Source organism: Schistocerca gregaria, chromosome 1 (assembly GCF_023897955.1).
Source record: "Schistocerca gregaria isolate iqSchGreg1 chromosome 1, iqSchGreg1.2, whole genome shotgun sequence".
In the NCBI taxonomy this organism is placed as follows: domain Eukaryota; kingdom Metazoa; phylum Arthropoda; class Insecta; order Orthoptera; family Acrididae; genus Schistocerca; species Schistocerca gregaria.
Genome location: NC_064920.1, coordinates 125891452 through 125909613, shown reverse-complemented (window position 1 = coordinate 125909613; position 18162 = coordinate 125891452).

The window sequence follows — 18162 nt, the reverse complement described above, 5'->3', positions numbered from 1 at the left end:
AGAGCTCCATAACAAGAGTCAGTCAGAGCCATAGTATCAGCACAGCCAGGATCATCATTTGAACAAAAAGAGGCAGCGCCAGAATCATCTTCAGCAAAAACAGCAAAGAAATGAGGGTCCAACAAAAGAAACAGTGGTCAGTGCATCAATCAGTAGGATAGCTGTAACACCTTATCACCAAAAGAATGTTTAGACCAAGGCAAGAGAAACAGTTTTCAAGGTAAGCAGTGCTCAGTGCTTCTCAGTCTTCCACCAAAATATGCAATGCATAAGAAACAAAGTGCAACAATTAGGAGTGTTTATTGACAGCTCACTAGTTTGCTTAGGAGAACATTGGTAAAATCATTCATAATTAACAAATGTAGCACTAAATTCGTACAGTCAAGCATTCATTACAGTAGAAGCACTGTGAAATGTGGTGGATCATGCATATATGTGAAGGAGGGGATTATATATAAAATAAGAAATGCTGTTTTGGGACTAAGTGAGGATAAACACATAGAAATATCAGCTTTATAGATAAGAAAACCTAGATGTATTCCAAAGACTAACTATACTGCGTATATATCGTGCACCCAGTGGTGACAGTGACACATTCACTACAAAGTTAACCGAAGCATTAGATATGGTCTCTGGCCCCAAATGCAAAATTATCATGTTTGGAGATCTAAACATTCACATGAGTGACTCGAATATGTGGTGCAACAGTTTTCTGAACATTACCTGTATGTATATCTATGATATATTACCATTAAGTAATACTGCCACTAGGATAACCTTACATTCAGCATCAAGTACTGTCCATATGCTAACGGACATGGAGAAAGACAGGTGTGACATTGCCATAGATGACCTTGGTATCTCAGACCATTCAAGTCAGTTATTAAAATGAGGCATAGAATTAAATAATAACACTAAAATACACAAGTGCAGTAGGGTTTTCTCTGAGACAAAATAGTGGTTCTGAGCATGATGAGACTTAACAGATTAGGTCATCTGTTCCCTAGAACTTAGAACTACTTAAACCTAAGTAACCTAAGGACATCACACACATCAATGCTCGAGGCAGGATTCGAATCTGCTACCGTAGCGGTCGCACGGTTCCAGACTGAAGTGCCTAGAACCGCTTGGCCACAATGGCCGGCATTTCTCTGAGACAAAAAGATCTCTCTTTGCCTCACTAATTAACAGTGAAACACAGGAGGAAGTGTACAGAGAAACTACTATAAATGGGAAGCTTTCAAAGTTTGTCAATTTTAAATTCAGATTTAAAGAAATGTTTCCTAAAGTCCTAAGAACCACTAAATCATGAAAAAATAGCAACTGGCTAACCAATGTGATAAGGAAATCCTCTGAAACCCTCAAGCATCTTAGCTAAATGAAAAACTACCGTAATGATTCAGCATTTCATAACTATTATCATACATACGGAAAGATCTATAGAGAAGTATTGTTAGCAGCTAAAATTTAACAAAATGACAAATTTTTGGAAAAAGCTAATAATAAAATCAAAGTAGCATGTAAAATTACCAAACAGGAAACGAATAGGAAAAACTTATAGCCAATAAACATGCAGTTTCAACACAATGATGCCAAAATTATAGCCAACAGACATGCAGTTTCAACACAATGATACCAAATTAAATGACCCCCCAAAAAAAGTAGCAATCTTTGCCAATATGTATTTCAGCAGCATAGTAACCAAACTACAACCTAAGTTCAACAAAACAAAGCATTTACAAACGCTGAGCAATATACCACACACAATGATGCTATGATCAACTACAGCAGAAGTAGTATGAAATGTTATGAGTAACCTAAAATGTAAAAATTCAGCAGGAATAGATCAAGTACCTGCGTGCTTACTGAAGGACTGCATAGACAACATTAAAGACCCTTTAGTTGACATCATCAATGAATTCTTCTCCACAGGTTGCTTCCCAGACATACTAAAACATGCAAAAATCCTACTTATACATATGAAAGGTGACCCAGATATCATAGAAAATTGCAGACAAATCTCGTTACTCTCATCCCTTTCAAGTCATAGAGACCATAATGAAAAACAGGCGCATAGGGCACTTTACAAAGTTCAATCTTCTGAGTAAAGAGCAATTGGGTTTCTGGGCTGGCAAAAGCACAAATTCAACTGTTGCTCATTTCTAAAATGTTATCCTTGAAGCATGAAACAAGACACAGGCAACACTTTCACCTCTATAGGAAAAAAAATCAAAAATCAAAATAGCATGTTAAACAATGGAATTAAATTATACAAAAGTCTTCCATGAGAAATCAAAGACATAAGTGAAATAGATATCTTCAGGAAATTGCTAAAAAAGTATCTCTTGGAAAAGTGTTTTTATACTGTCAAGCATTACGTGGAATGATGTAAATATACAGCTGTATTTAAAAATTATCAACTATATTATTAACTGATTTAACAATATATCTTTATTTTACAATGTTCATGAATTCCAATTGTGATAATTATAAATTTCTTTACCTATTGTATATACTCTTTTGACAACATCCATACAATCCTGATTGTCTATGGATGGATAAATAAATAAATAAAATTACTCTGCACAAATTATCATTGATAAACTAATAAATTCCCTTAAAGTTATTCATATCAATAAAGTTTTGCTCTTTTATGTTCAACTATGTTGTATATTCACATGCCATCAGTGCTGACGTGGCATAGTGCTGACGTGGCATCATTCTACCATTCCTGGGATCATTGATGAAATCCAGAAGGGCTTCACTGTCTCTCACATTAAATTCATCACCACCTTCCCTTCAGTTTTCATATTGGCATCATATTGATGTACTACAGCTAATTAATATTGTTTCCATTTTCATTGAAATATTGGTGTGGTACCTAAACCTTCATTCAAGAAACACTTGCAAAATGTACAGATTGAATAGCTTTATGGAACCTAGATTATAAGTATTAGGACATCAAAGCATAGTAGGGTAGGGATGGGGATGACCAAGTACTGGCTCTACTCTAGGAGCAGACAGGGACCTGGTGTGAAGAGGGTTTGGTGGTTAGGCACAATCAGGAGGTAGACAGGTGATTGGGCGGGGGGTTGGAGGGGAGGAGTGTGCAAAAAAGAGAGAAGTAAAAAAAATGAGAAGGAAAATTCATGGGTGCATTGGTGGGAGAGAAAACTGTGTAGTACTCAAGTGGGAACAAAGAAAGGGACAGGTGGGTGAAGAACTATGAGTGATGAAGGTTGAGTCCAGGGGGTATAGGAGTGTAGAATTTATCTGCAGGGAGAGATACTACATTTTCAGTTCAGAAAAACTGGTGTTGGTAGTAAGGAACCAGATAGCACAAACTGTGAAGCAGTTACGGAAGTAGTGTTGCCAATATGATTATGCAAATACTTTATTATGAACCAAGACTGATCTAACTTTGCTCACAGTTTCCCCTAGTTTCCCATCTCAGAATTAGCCCAAATGAGGAAGCTCATGGCAAATCTAGTCCCCAGTAGCACTAACTGTTAATGAGTAGAAGAAAAATTACTAATTGTCTAACCTTTGACAAGCTACCAATAATGAATAGTGTCAAATTATAACTTAGGTGAGCGGTAGGAAAAGTCATTATTGAGATATGCTGCCACTACTCCATTCTCCCACTCACCATTAATTTATCAGGAGTTTCTTGACACCCTGTTATGCATTGCACCTGAAATTTTCTGGGAATTTTTTTTTCCAAGTTTGAGCAATCACCCTGATGATCATTTACATGAATTTTACATATATGAAGATTTAAAAGAATTTAGAACTGATATTCTGCCAGTGTATCTTATGTTCTGTAACTTTTGATGGGATGTTTCCAGAATAGCATACAATTTAATCCTAGCAGAAATAATAATTGAGCAGAAATAATAATTGAGCAGAAATAATAATACCTTAAACGTCCATCCATGGGCAATGTTGACGGGTGCACTTAGCTCTCTCTGGACAATTTTACAGGGCCCATTGCTGTGGTGTCAGATCTGTTTTCTGCTCTGTTTGCACATCACAAATCGTGATCTTTCTATCAGTTACTTTTCTCTTGCTCTGGAACGTAATAGGCTGGTATTTTCTCATAAAATATTTTTCTTTTAATCTGGAGCTTCATAGGCTGCTATTTTGACTTAAAATTTTTTTGAGACATTTGAGGTCACTGTTTACCTAACTATAAAATTCGGATTCACGTTTTTAATGTTCTCTAGTCTCATAGATATATTTACACATATACCTTCATGTGGAGGCAATTTTGTATTCATATTCCTGAGCTTTGCATAGAATTTTCCTTTAAGAAATGAACGACACAGAAAACTTAACAAACAGTAAGTTTACTCAGATATTATAATACTAAATGCAGTATTCAAATTTTTCTGATTATTTATGATAAGGGTCACCTTAAAATCATCTCAAAAATAAGATCTGTCTTCTTGTTATATTTGTATAACTCTATCCTTACAGCTATTCTAATTATTGAAACAAAGACTCACTATTTTTATAGATAAACAGGAAAATACACTTGTGGTTAGAGTGTTAACTTCTGCTCACCTAGGGCTAGGGACAGTGTGGTACAACATTTTTATAGTTTTTTAATTATGCTCATACTGTGTGCCAGAGATAGTAGTTCATATCGCTTTACTACAAACATACAAAGTGCTTAGAATTCTGAGACCTGTTCCCATCCTTTCCTGCCATTGTTTTGGGGATAAAAGAATTTGCTGTTGATTGTTAATCATGTTGTGAGACAGACAAATAAGTAAATTGTTTATTGTAATATTACCTGGAAGGAGTTGTAACCATACTAAACTGTCCAGATTGTGGATGGTACTAACATTATTAACAATAGCACTAGACAAGGGGTCAGATTATTGCATTTCCTCAGAATTAACTCAAGATAAAATCTTTATCTTGATGGCTTCATTACCATTATCATCACACATGTTCCAAGGTATATGCAGTTTGTGGATTGGAGGGATCACCGGACAGTGGGTCAACAACAAGAACTTGAACTTTGGATCAAGCCCTGTTTGGGAAAATTTTCATTTAGCTTCTTAGAATACAATAAAATGTTTACTGGCAATGATAGTGCTAAGTCTAGGACAAGTTTTCTCTAGTTTTCTTTCTTTGTTACTCTGGCCTCCTTTGTCCCGCATTCAGCAGCTATTTTACCTTCACTGACACATTGTCTGTCCACCAGTACAAGCCCATTTTTTGTAGTGTCTCCAGATGATTATTCTGTTTATAGTTTTCAATCTGCTTGTAACTCCATCATTAAAGTATCTTATGACATTCTGCATTTTGCCATGTAAACATTTTTGCAGGAATTTAGAATTTGAAAGACCTTCATATTTTGGCATTAGTTCTACCACAAAAGTTTCTGGCTTGGGTTGTGCATATGTAAGTTTTTGCCCTTTTGCTTCACATCTATTGTACTGGCACAATTAAGTATGAATCCTAACTTCTTTTCACCGCGACATTACAACTCATAAAGTTTTAATAAGATTTCCAACAATCCACTTGTGCAGTTTACCATAAAATTTGTGACTGGAATTAAGATTGTTAGTTTTTGACATTTTGTCATGCCAAATCATTGAAATACACCTAAACCAGTCACAACAACAGGTTTACAACATAACTACATGCCAAAAACACAAGTAAACTGAAGTAAACTACTTGTATTGACAGAAGGGTCAATTGCAGTAAATTCCCACTGACAGTAGAACGTTGGCACTGTTTTTCATCTCAGAGTAACAACCTCTGTTCTCAATTATTTGTTAGATATGTTCAATTCTCTATCTCCCTCTAGAGTTTTTACCCTCTACAGCTTCCTCTACCATGCAGAAGTTACTCCCTGATATATTAACATATGTCCTATCATCCTGTCCCTTCTTGTTCCCAATGAGTCTTTTCTATATATCTTTTTCCTCACTAATTCTGCAGAGAACCTCATCATTCCTTTCCTTATAATTCCACCTAATTTCCATTATTCACCTCTAGCTCTAAATTTCAAATGCTTCAGTTCTCTTCTGTTCTGGTTTTGCCATAGTCCGTATTTCACTACCACACAATTCTGTGCTGCAAACATACATTCTGAGATATTTTCTCCTCAAATTAATGTCTATCTTTGATTTTAGCAGACTTCTTGTGGGCTCCTAGACTCTTAAAAAGCACTCACTGCATCTGCTTTAAAAAGGCATTTAAACACAAAAGTGATGAAGTTGCATGTTGTACATAAAATACATATTTGGAGAATCAGAAAGAATCACAGAATTTTATTAAATAAAACATAAAATTTTCATTTTTTGAACCCTCATGATGTTTAGGCCCTTTAAATTTATTAACAAAAATGGTACTTATATTTTGACAACTGCCTTCATTTCCATGATAAATGTTTCCTCTCATACAGCATAGGCAAGGCAAACACATTTATTCAGATGCAGGCTCTTTACAGGGATACATCACCTTTCTCACTTCTGTCTTCACTGGACATAATTACAGCACCACCTCAGCTCAAAAGCAGATTTCCTCAGCCATCACATCCAGTTCTGGTACTACTGATCCCTCCATAAACTTGTTAAGAATGCACTTGTTGTCACTCAGCATTATCCTGGCCTTGAAAGCATTTATCAGTTACTTCAACAAGCCTATGTCTCCCTAAAATCATATCGTGAAATGAGGTCCATTCTATCCGACATTCTGTCCATGACGTGTAGAATAGCTTGTCATGTCCCAGCCAATAACTGCAACATCCTTCTCAGACCTCATGCTCCTTCCACACCTTTTTTCCTACTCTATGGTTCCTAGCCCTGTGACCGTCTCCACTGTAAAGCTTAACGTATGCACCCTCCTACCATCACTTATACCAACACTGTATCTGGCAAAACATATTCCATGAAAGGGAGAACCCTTTGTGAAATGACAAATCTCCTGTACCATCTGTTACATAAACACTCTTCAGCTTTGTTTCATTTGTATGACTACCACCAAGTCATCAGTTTGGATGAATTTTCATAGGCACAGTGTGTATGCTGGAAACACACAATATCCTGTTGCAGAACTTGCTCTGCACCATGACAGTCTTAACCTCAGTGGCTGCTTCATCACACATCCCATCTTGATTCTTGCCACAGAAATATGTTTCTCAGAGCTCCACAGGTGGGAACTGGCATTACAAGTCCTTGCTTCTTAATTTTTGTTAATTTCCTTGGTTTCAGTATTCATTTCTTCACTTCCATTTAGTTTTGTGTACCTTTGTTTTCTGTCCCATCTATGCCCCCTCCAACATTCCCTCTTCCCCCCTCCTCCCCCCTTCCCCAACTCTTGCCTCTACCTCTACCACATACTTACCTTTCTTAACTTATTAGCTTGTGCACAATGTTCTGTCAGTCATACTTGTATTATATATTGCCATCTCTTCCACCTTTAAGCTCTGATTTTCATAAATATGTGAGCTCTCTTGTCACTGCTTGGTGAGTAGATTTTTTAACTATTGAATTACATTACATTTTCATGAATTAGTGATCTTCATAGACATTTTACATGATTTGCACCTGGAGTTCAGCCAATGTTTTAGCCTGTGCATTACATAGGCTCATAAAGATTCTAATATTACTAAAGATGCTGATGTATTAGATAGTCAAAATTATCAGCATCATAAATAATAAAAAATAATTAAATCTGGTTCTTCTGAAATGTATAATCTAATTTTAATGCAGATGAATTTTTCCTGAATATACTTCCGCTCATATCCAGTTGGTCACATTACAAATTCAGATTTCTGATGTAGAATACAACCTTGTACACCTAAGGATTTTTTTTTAACCTGACTGCAGTTCTTCACGTCCATCGCATTGTAGCTCAGAAACTCGTATAATCTTCAAATTATTCATTTCTATCTCCCTTCTAAGTTATTTTAGTTTAGGTTGTAGCAGTGTTAGACACTCCAGGAAAGTACCAAGTACCAATTGATGTTCTGATATTACGCCTCCTCTTTTCAAATTGTCACCCCATTCTCCCCAACCCACAAAGACAAATGTGCTCGTACACGGACACACACACACACACACACACACACACATCTAGTTCCAAGCAGGAAACTACTCTACATTGGGACATTGATTTACCATAAGAGGAACTCATATTTAGTGTATAAAATGGAGGGAAATGCAGGGAAAACAAATTGCAGAGGTGTTCTGTTGCCTTCCACAGTTCTCAAGGCCATCCTTAACATGTGATTCATTTTAGGCCATACACTGATTTGCCTGTTGGTTCATTGGAGGAATTCTCTCCTACCATCCATTTCTGGCAGCATTCTGCAATCTGCCACCTTGAGATGTGCCACCTAGCGGTTCAGGTTCTGCAAAGGAAAAAAGTATTTTACTTGCCAGCTCGCAAAATCAAACTTATGTAACTACTGTTTTATTTGTTTCTGGTACACATTGTAATGCCTGTGCAATAGTACCCCTGCACAAAAGTAGAGCGGCCAAAACAAAACAAAACAATGCATCAAATTTAAAAGGGAAGTAGCATGCAGTTATTTATTTGTGCATTTGAAGGAGAACAACACTGCAACAGTCCATCCCGAGCCAGTGGAAGTGTACAGTAGAATGCATAAAACACTGTGATTCGCTGGTGCAAATGCTTCCATTAGTGTGAAGAAGTCTGAATGACAAATAAGAGTTACAGCTTATCTCTTTGTGATCAACCGGTAATCACTAGAGAATTCAAACCTTGGTGTATAGAGACCAGGTTTTCTTAATCAAGACAGTAGCAGAGAAAGTAAAAATAAGTCATGGGACAGTTTTCAAAATATTACACAACTGTGAATATGACAGCTCGCAGTCCACTGATTTTTGCGACAGATCACGCCCATTCAAATATCTGCTGAACCAAGGCAGCAGCAGCTGTTGCAACTGAGTCAGGTCAATTCAGATGACTTCTTTAGCTGCCATTTCTTCATGAGTAAGAGCTGGTTTAGGGGTACCACCTTTGATTTGATTGGTAATTTAATGTCATCACTCACAAGTCAAACCGTGCCACTGCTTAAACTTTGAACAAAAATTATCAGCAATGGTGACTGAAGACTTCTGGCATAAGTCACCCTGTACTGCCAATGGCCTTCTCAAAAGTGGCACAGGAGTGGCCAGAGGTTCAAGGCACTCTCTTGCCCATGGGGTGGGAAACTGGCCCAAAGAGGAGAAAGAACCAGCAATGATCAACAACATGACGATGCAGAAGGGAATGGAAACCACTGTGTTAAAGACACACAATGTGTGTCAACAGGATGTGTGGCTTGTAATTGAAAAAAATGTCTTGATGATCTCTCCAGTGACAAAAAGATTCCCAACTACTCCCTCATTTAGATCTATGGGTGGGGATTGCCAAGAGGAAGGTGACTGGAGAAAAACACTGAATAACAAATGAAAGGATAATATTCTACAAGATGTGGCATGGAATGTCAGATGTTTTAACATGGTAGGGAAGCTAGAAAATGTAAAAAGGGAAATGCTAATGCTCAGTCAAGATATAGTGTGTGTGAATGAAATGAAATGGAAAGAGAAAAAGTATTTCTGGTCAGGCAAGCATAGGGTAATAACAAGAGAAGAATATTGTATAACAGAAATAGGATTTATTATGAATAGGAAGGTAGGACAGAGAGAGAGTTACTATGAACATTCATGTTTCATCATGAGGCAAAATCTTCTTTCTTCATTCTTCAAGTAATTTTGGGTATAGGGAGTAAAACACAAGCAGTGTCGTTATTGAAAAAGTATTGTCTTGTAATTATCGGTTAAGAGTTGTATGGTCCTGAGGGGACCATTGTTGTGTGAAAGAGTTGAAATGTTCTTTAACTTTGTGTGGAGGACACATGGTGTTAACTATGCAGCCATTTTAAAATAGTACCTAAAATTCTGTACAGTTCTGGAGATACTGAGTTGTATGTTCTCTAACAAATTCAGGAGATATTTCGTTGTATGTTCTCTAGCAAATGAGTCTCTCAATGTTAAACAGCAGTTAGCTCTGTTTCAGAGGACATCTTCCCAGTATGTATTGTGCACAATGATGATGTTCTGGTGCTCTTGTCTACTGACATAATAAATAATCATATTTTCAGATGTATCAGTTATTCTGTTTTCTTTTCCATTAATTCAGTAACATTCACAAGAAATATTTATCTTTTCCACTAAATTATTAAATTAATTCTTATATTTATTGCACATTGCAACTCCCAGTTTCCATGTCTCTGAACTTGTACTCATGTTTGTTCATGTGGAAAACACTCATTAGTGGTCGGTGCCTTCATCATATATGTACATAATATTTACATGTAACTAATAGCTTTATATGCCTCAGTCACCACCCCATATGTTCCATTTAATGTCCTTTGTTGGTGTACCTGTGTGTAGCTGGAAGCATGTTTGTGTTGCACTAGTCATTGTTTGTGAATGTTCATCTTCTTTCTTCATGCTCAGAGATTATCTTTCTTGATTCTTCATGTTATTTGAGAGACTTGTATTTTAATTCTGTAATGTGTAAAAGTGTGAGTTGTGCGATAAGGCTGCATTGTATTGTTTTTGCCAGTGCCCATTTGAATTTTTTGATGTGTGTTAGTCATGTATTTCACAGAAGTCTTTCTTCATGTAACATTTTCTTTCTTGATTCTTCACGTCATTTGAGGGATTAAAAGTTACAGTGAGTGCTGTATGAAATGATTGTGTTTGAGTATATGTGGCTAGGTTGTAGAGTGCATCTGTGGTTGAGTCCACATTAGTTCCTATGAGAGTGTTTGTTTTATAGAGAAGCTGACATGTTTCTTAATGAGACAAATTCTTCCTTCTTCATTCCTCATGAAATATTAGGTTTAATCAGTTTGCGTGCAGTGTCGTTGTTGAAAAAATGTTGTACTGTAATTATCTGTAGAAACGTGTATGAGTCTTAGTGGATGATATGTGGTATAGGTTATTCTGCCATTTTTAATCTCTACATAGAGCTTTTGATGATTGTTCAGATATATAGTTGTATATTCTGTGGCTTAGGACTTTCTCAGCAGTTAAAAGCAAGTAAATCTGTTGCAGACAATATCATTTTGATATATGATGCCAACAATAACAGTTTTAGGTGCACATGTTTAATGACACGATTGGAATTCACATTTTATGATTTATTATATGAATGCATGGTGTCCTTTCTTTCAGACATGTCCAAAAGAACAGACACTACATATTCATATAATTGATATGCCTAGCTGAGCAATGGATCCATCTTCTTCAGTGCAAATGCACAAATATGTACAATCTCCTGTGGGACTATCAGAGTAGCAAACAAGGAGTAAAGGATAGGGTCTAGAGATAGGTGATGCTAATTTGGAATGTCAATTAGCTGTGAAGCATGCTGAGATAGTCCATGCTGTTGCAATAACCCTGTATCCCAGGTGGCACAGTGATTAATGCAACTGTCTAGAACACAAAAGGCCCAGGTTCGAATCCCAGTCCAGTACACATTTTCACTCATTGCCACTGAATGCACATACTGTTTTTTCATGGCTGATAGCACTGATCTTCAATTTTCATGTTACGATTTATTTTTTATTTTGTTTCTTTTTCATGAATACAGTAATAAATGCTATAAATATGTATCTTTTGCATTAATTATATTTCAATAAATCAGTGTCTGATAATTTATACCATCCATCGACACAGCAATTATGTGTTATATGTCATGAGATATTTATTGCAAGTTTACTTGCATTTTTGTTATGTTTTACATACATCACATACTGCAAATCCCGGTTTCCATGATTCTGAAGCTGTGCCCGTATTTGTTCATGTGGAAAAAACTTATTAGTGGTTGGTATCATCGCCTAATATGTATCAATTTTAACAGGTAGCTAATGTCTCTGTACCTCTTAGGGCTATATCATATTCTAGGCTTAATGTCTTTTGTCAGTGTGCTTGGGTGTAGTTGCCCTTCTTGATGTCAGACCCTAAATACGCCATGCCAATACGAATGGCATGTGAATATACAACATCGTCAAACATATATGAAACTTTATTGATATGAATAACTGTATGGGACGCCATTAATTCATAAATGATATTTTGGGCAGAGTAATATCTGTTTAATTTTAAGCAATCAGCTGTGCTAAATTCATTGGGAGAGGTGTAATTACATAATTGACTATTATGTAACAGTAAATTTTCCTTAGGTTGTCATTACACCATCACTTGAAACTTGCATCTCACAGGCCAACTGTTTAATGGCCATATAGCACAGTCAAAGAAGTCCATGGTACATTTCACAAATCCTTCAAACAAAACATTGTTCTTATGCGCACTAGCTTTGCTTAGTGGCAACAATACAGTCTTTTTGGGTCAGTTGTCAAGATGCATTTATGAGTTCTCAGCTGTCATTTGAATCAGTTCATGCACAATCACTGTATACGCTCCTTCATAACCTGTCCTCGCATGCTCATTTTAGCATTGAAAAATCAACATCATTTTCTCTTGATGTTTGTTGTTCCACATATTTAGATAAACCTCTATCATAACAGTTCCATAAAAAATAATTTAACAGTACCACCATGAATCCTGAGGAATTCTGTTCAACAAGCTGATGTGTGGAGCAAGTAGGTAAATCTTAGTCAATGGAAAATATATTAACACACCAAGATCAATATTTAGAAACTCAGTATGTGGCTCTCAAGAAATAGTAAACTTAAGACTGCAGACCACATCACAGCAACGTCTATGACAAATCCCACCTGTACCAAGCTTGGTGCAGCTTTAAACACAAGCTAGACCACCTTCTAAACCAATAATTATCATCATTAAAATGTACTCCATATTAGTCACTTGATGCATTCATTAATCTGCATTGTATTTTAAGATTTTCCTAAGGCTTTTGACACCATTTCTCATACACAACTTCTAATCAAATTTGGTGCCTATTGAGTATTGTATCAGTTATCTAATTGGATTCATGCTTTCCCGCATAAAGGTCAAGTTTGTGGTAATTGATGGAAAATCATCAACTAAACTAGAAGTAATGTCTGTCTTTCCCTGAGGAAATGTTATATGCCCTCTGGTATTTCTGATATACATAAAAGATTAAGGAGATGATATGAAAAGGCCTCTTACATTGTTTGCAGATTATGTTGTCATTTAATACCTTGTAAAGTCATCAGATGATCAAAACCTACTGCAAAATGATTTAGACAAGCTATCTGCATGGTGCTAGAAGAGGCATCTGACTCTGAACAGTGAAAAGTGTGAAGTCACCCATATGAGTACTAAAAGGAATCTGATCAACTTTGGTTACATGATAAATCACACAAATCTAAAGGCAGTCAATTCAACTTAATACTTATGGTTACTCTTACCAGTAGCTTAGACTGGAATGATCACACAGATAATGCTGTGGGAAAGCAAACAAAAGACTTCTTTTATTTGTCCCAGTCAATATGTGGTAAGTGCTGATGAGACCACATTGCTAAGGTCATTGGTCCTTAGGCTTACTCACTACTTAATATAACTTAAACTAATTTAAGCTAAGGACAACACACACCCATGCCCAAGGGAGGACTCGAAATTCTGATAGGGGTAGCTGCGCGAGTTGTGGCAAGACGCCTCAGACCGCTTGACTATCCCGCGGCGCCTAAAGACTTTGATTTATAGGCAGAACATTTAGAATATGCAACAGCTCTACTACAGAAACTTCTTATACTACACGTGTCCTACTTCTCTGGAATACTGGTGTGTTGTGTGGGTTCTGCATCATATAGATCTGACAGAGGACATGCAAAAAGTTCAAAGAAGGGCAGCACATTTTGTATTATCACAAAATAGGGAAAAGTGTGCCATGTGAAATAATATGTGAATTAGAGTGGCCATCATTATAACTGAGGCCTTTGCAATTGTGGCAGGATCTTTTCATGAAATTTCAATCACTAACCTTCTTCTCAGAGTGTGAATGTATTTTTTGCTGCCCACCTACATAGGGAGAAATCATCATCACAATAAAATAAGGGAAATCAGAGCTCATACAGAAAGACATAAGTGTATGTGTGATATGTGTGTTGTTTGAGAGTGGAACACTAGAGAAATAGCTCGAAGGTGGTTTGATGGAACCTGAATTGCAGACTAACCATGTATGAAGACGTAGATGTAGGAAATGGTGGTCGTAAGACTGGCAGATGGAAATCAATCAATCTACATGGATATAAAACTTTCTCTTACACAATTTTGTGATAATATGCTTCATTTGTATGCAGATCTTATTATGAAGAAAAATGACATTGCATATTCTGATAACATGACCAATTAAAATTCAAGAATCATCCATGAGCTCCTACACATTTCACAGGATAATACTTATGTATTATGGATAACAATACATTAAAAATTCCTATTGACACTGTGTTCCTAATATTATGCTCACTGATTTCACCAAGAATAATATTTCCATAAATCTTGTTGAGGGTAAAGTCCTTTAATATGATGATTGCTTGGATAGCCTAATAAATATCCACCAGGGTTTGGGATCCTTAGAAATACAAAAGGTCCTGTTACTTTTATTCAGGAAGTGGATGGTTTCTTAATGATACTTTCTTGTTCACTTGATATCTTTATCACGATTTTGTCATAATTGTGCTTTCTTCTGAATGCCTTGTCTTTCAAACTGGTCAAAGGTTTCCAGACCTCTTCTTCTCACTAATCTGTCACTGGGAACCTGTGAAATCTGGTCCACACATTCATTCATTCTTTGTTCTCCTGCCAAACATAAGCTCTGCTGTGTGTTGACAAATGAGGCAAGTGGTTCTCTATCTCATCAAACAATTTTATATAGTCAATCCCTAGTGTCTGTTTATAGTGACAATACGTCTTTATGAACTTCTTGAAATCACACTGCCAAATTCTTCTGTGTCTAGAACAATAGTTACTGAAACATCCCCAATACTGTGCCAAATCACAGATTGTGGTAACAATGGTTATTCCTGTTTGCTTTGATTTACTTGCTCCATCATATCGGTACACTTAATACATTAAAAGAATTTTGCAGCTCTGTCACACCCCCCTATCTTACTTCATGTCTAACTATCTGTCGCTCACTGTGGTTGTTTACAGGTGTTGTTCAGTTGTATGTCTGCTTTCTTCAATGATTTTGATAATCACTTGTGATTGTGATCCCCAGTCATAATTTGATGGTGTTTTTAGTTGTTTGTTACTCCAATACATATTATTATTATTAGTCCCATAGAAAGAACTGTATCTCCTTTTTCAATGCTTTCAGTTTGTACTGTAATCTCCTTTGCTATGCTTCCGATAACTGTCCAGGTGGCCTTTCTGCGGGGGAAACCAGCATATGGTTCATGCAGTTGTCCTCTATTACAACCATTGCCTGTACTAGGACTCTGTGAGTAATAACCTCTGGGTCCTGATTGCAACTTAATGTCTCCTTCAGTTACATTAATAGACCCCAATACAGACATAAATTCATTCCAACTGGTTTCTGACGGAGTGATATGTTTCTCTCTATTTTCAACAGGCAGTGTTGCCTTTAAGATTGTTGAAACATCTGTATGAGAAATGGATTCATTCCGGTAGCATGTGTTACTAAGTTGTTTTTTGAAACACTGGTGATAGCTCCCATTTTGAGAAGAGAAAAGCTCTGAGTAAAAACCTTCTTCTGTAGTATTACCTGCACACCACTGGGCCACAAATATACACTGAGGCGTCAAAAGTCAAGGAATGCCTCCTAATATTGTGTCGGACACCCTTATGCCTGGCATAGTGCACCAACTCAACATGTCATGGACTTAACAAGTCACTGGAAGTGCACTGTAGAAATACTGAGACATTACTGCCTTTATTGCCATCCATATTTTGAGTAAGTGTTGCCAAACCAGGATTTTGTGCACAAATTGACCTCGGTCACATTCCATAAATTCTGATGTGACTCTAATTGGACAATTAGTGTGGTCAAATCATTCACCCAACTTATCAAGAATGTTCTTCAAGCCAATTGTGACCAATTACGGCCTACTAACTATATTATGGGTTCCTTAACTAATTTCTCCTGCTCTTCTGAATTTGCTTTCCATTAACACATTCTAAACAGGGAACTAGCAGAGAGACAACTATAGATGGTATCACAGTATTTCAGTCATCAATATTGGAAAAGTATTTTCCAAGGGTGTCACCCTCTGTTTTGTCTAGCAATGCCTTGAAACATTAAGCTGATTCCTCTGTTATATTGTTGATTGCTTATACATAAACTTATAACTATTTTTGGGTTCATAAAAATTTTATTTTATCTGTTAGTACATTTATATTGTAATTTCATGTACTAACACATTCCATGACTTTGGATATATGCTCCTCTATTTGGTCTCACAGACAAGATGTGTAAAATAAAAAAAAAATAAGAAAAAAATCACATGAGTAAAAATGATAAATCTACCAATGCATTGTCCTTTTAAACCATGTGTATGTGATACTGCTCCCATATGTTCATATTACTATCTGACATCTTTTAATAATTTGGTGTATGTTTTGCATGAATCATTTATTTCTGTTTGCCATAGGGCCCTGTCATCGTGCATATATTCAGTTACGTAACTTATCTTTTGCACCTTGGTCCATGGCCATGGCAATACATATGTAAAGCCACAAATGAGTACCTCAGGATATACCATCTTATTTGATGAATATATTTAACAGTTTCAATGCTTAAGGATTTTCATTTCCATCATTATTACTGTGTATAGCATTGCCATGTGCAAACAGTGAAATATTTTGAACATGTTGACACATATATTTTGTTATAGTCTGATCTAGGATCAAGGTATATGTCATTATATTTTCATGCAATTCATATTAGCATTTCTGCACTGCCCCCTGGACATCTATTAACCCTTTGTTCAGGGCTTTCACTGTTTCAACTATTTTATTTATCCACTGAAAAGAATCAGATCCTATTTGTTCCTTGATCTCGAGTAATTCCTTCTTTAGCCTACTGCTGACAGGGTCAACAGATTACTAACAGCAGTCTCGATTCACATGTTCACAGATTTTATGATCTGATCTCTGTCTGAATTTGCCCAAGCATCTATGTGTGCTGTGTCTTGCTGACTGTGCACAGTAAACAGTTCTTGTACCATTTTTCCTTACTCTAATGACAAATCAATCACTTGGTATGAAAGACTGTCTACAGTGTAACGTAAGGATACCTACCTATCATGGATCTCATTCACTTCTGTTGATAGCTTCTCCATAGATCCAGGGATCAGCTCTTGAGCTTTTCACAATTTAGTTATGTCACTTTCTAGTCCCTTCAATCTGGCTTCCTGTTTCTCTGCTAAGTCATTAAATTGAGTGCTCACTGGTGGCCAGTTCTTGCCTAGTGGGCATATCCTCCTGTCTAGTAGTCATTTCTTTTTGCTTTGTGGCCAATGCTGTAACAAGAGTGGAAATCTGTGTTTGTTTTGCAGCTCAAATTATCAACTACTCCAGAATTTTGGTGAGAGATCTTGAGTTTATGGTTTAGATACCTCTGGCACCACTACATCCTCAACTGAATGAACATTAACAAGATCCATCAACTCCATCTTATATTGAGAATGGGTGTTTTACCACAACACACAAACAAATTTCGACAAGAGCCTAATGTCTTCTATCAGATTATAACACAGTTTATCCCTAATACATTTACACACGAAATATCATCAGACGAACAAAGAAAACTATAATGATAAACACTGTTAAAAAAAGGTGAGAAATACTGCACCAGCCAGACATGGTCAGAAGTATGTTCAGGAACACGTGTAAATGTAAAACTGAAACTGAGCAATTTCATGACTATATTAAAATTAAAATTTGACGAGATGTTTCCTAAAATCGCACATTCTGTTGGAGAATCCATCAGAAAAAACTCGGCAACAAAGGTACCAGAATATTCTGAATACCCAAATATCTCTAGAAAAGACAATGAGAGTAGCCCAGCCGTGTTACAGTTTTTTTCTCAAATGCAAAAGAACCTATAGGAAACTGCTGCAGGATGCAAAAAGAATTCAAAAGGATAAAGCTTACAGATGTTCAACAATCAAAGCAAGGCAACAAGGAATATAGTAAAACAAGAAACTGGTAG